Genomic DNA, 2118 nt, shown 5'->3' on the forward strand with positions numbered 1-2118 from the left:
ATCCTCTACCCTATCCTATCCTCTATCCTATCCTATCCTCTATCGTATCCAATCACCTATCCTATCCTCTTTCCGATCCTATCCTCTACCCTATCCTATCCTCTATCCTATCCGATCCTCTATCCTACCCTATCCTCTATCCTATCCTATCCTCTATACTATCCAATCCCCTATCCTATCCTCTATCCGATCCTATCCTCTATCCCATCCTATCCTCTATCCTATCCTATTCTCTATCCTATACTCTACCCTATCCTATCCTCTAACCTATCCAATCACCTATCCTATCCTCTATCCGATCCTATCCTCTATCCTATCCTATCCTCTATCCTATCCTATTCTGTATCCTATACTCTGCCCTATCCTATCCTCTATCCTATCCTATCCTCTATCCTATCCCATCCTCTACCCTATCCTATCCTCTATCCTATCCTATCCTCTATCCTATCCAATCACCTATCCTATCCTCTATTCTGTCCTATCCTCTATCCTATACTATTCTCCATCCTATCCTCTACCCTATCCTATCCTCTATCCTATCCTCTCCTCTATCGTATCCAATCACCTATCCTATCCTCTTTCCGATCCTATCCTCTATCCTATCCTATCCACTATCCTATCCGATCCTCTATCCTACCCTATCCTCTATCCTATCCTAGCCTCTATACTATCCAATCCCCCATCCTATCCTCTATCCGATCCTATCCTCTATCCGATCCTATCCTCTATCCTATCCTATCCTCTATCCTATCCCATCCTCTACCCTATCCTATCCTCTATCCTATCCTATCCTCTATCGTATCCAATCACCTATCCTATCCTCTTTCCGATCCTATCCTCTATCCTATCCTATCCTCTATCCTATCCGATCCTCTATCCTACCCTATCCTCTATCCTATCCTAGCCTCTATACTATCCAATCCCCTATCCTATCCTCTATCCGATCCTATCCTCTATCCCATCCTATCCTCTATCCTATCCTATCCTCTATCCTATCCCATCCTCTACCCTATCCTATCCTCTATCCTATCCTATCCTCTATCCTATCCAATCACCTATCCTATCAAATCACCTATCCTATCCTCTATACTGTCCTATCCTCTATCCTATACTATTCTCTATCCTATCCTCTACCCTATCCTATCCTCTATCCGATCCTATCCTCTATCCTATCCTGTCCTCTATCCTATAATATCCTCTATCCTATCCTATCCCCATGTCCTATCGTATCATGTCCTCTATCCTATCCAATCCCCTATCCTATCCTCTATCCTGTCCTATCCTCTATCCTATACTATTCTCTATCCTATCCTCTATCCGATCCTATCCTCTATCCTATCCTATCCTCTATCCTATCCTATCCTCTATCCTATCCAATCCCCTATCCTATCCTCTATCCTGTCCTATCCTCTATCCTGTACTATTCTCTATCCTATCCTCTACCCTATCCTATCCTCTATTCTATCCTCTCCTCTATACTACCCAATCCCCTATCCTATCATCTATCCGAACCTATCCTCTATCCTATCCCATCCTCTACTCTATCCTATCCTCTATCCTATGCTATCCTCTATCCTATCCAATCCCCTATCCTATCCTCTATCCTGTCCTATCCTCTATCCTATACTATTCTCTATCCTATCCTCTACCCTATCCTATCCTCTATTCTATCCTCTCATCTATACTACCCAATCCCCAATCCTATCATCTATCCGAACCTATCCTCTATCCTATAGTATCCTCTATCCTATAATATCATCTATCCTATACTATTCTCTATCCTATCCTATCCTCTATCCTATACTATCCTCTATCGTATCCTATCCTCTATCCTATCCTAAACTCTATTCTATACAATCCCCTATCCTATCATCTATCCGAACCTATTCTCTACCCTATCCTCTATCGTTTGCTCTATCCTATCCTATCCACTATCCTAACCTATCCTCTATCCTATCCAATCCCCTATCCTATCCACTATCCTATCCGATCCTCAATCCTATCCTATTCTCAACCCTATCCTATCCTCTATCCTATCCTATCCTATCCTCTATCCGATCCTATCCTCTGTCCTATCCTATCCTCTTTCCTATCCTCTACCCTATCCTATCCTCTATC

The sequence above is a fragment of the Halictus rubicundus genome, unplaced genomic scaffold, assembly GCF_050948215.1.
Source record: "Halictus rubicundus isolate RS-2024b unplaced genomic scaffold, iyHalRubi1_principal scaffold0146, whole genome shotgun sequence".
NCBI lineage: Eukaryota > Metazoa > Arthropoda > Insecta > Hymenoptera > Halictidae > Halictus > Halictus rubicundus.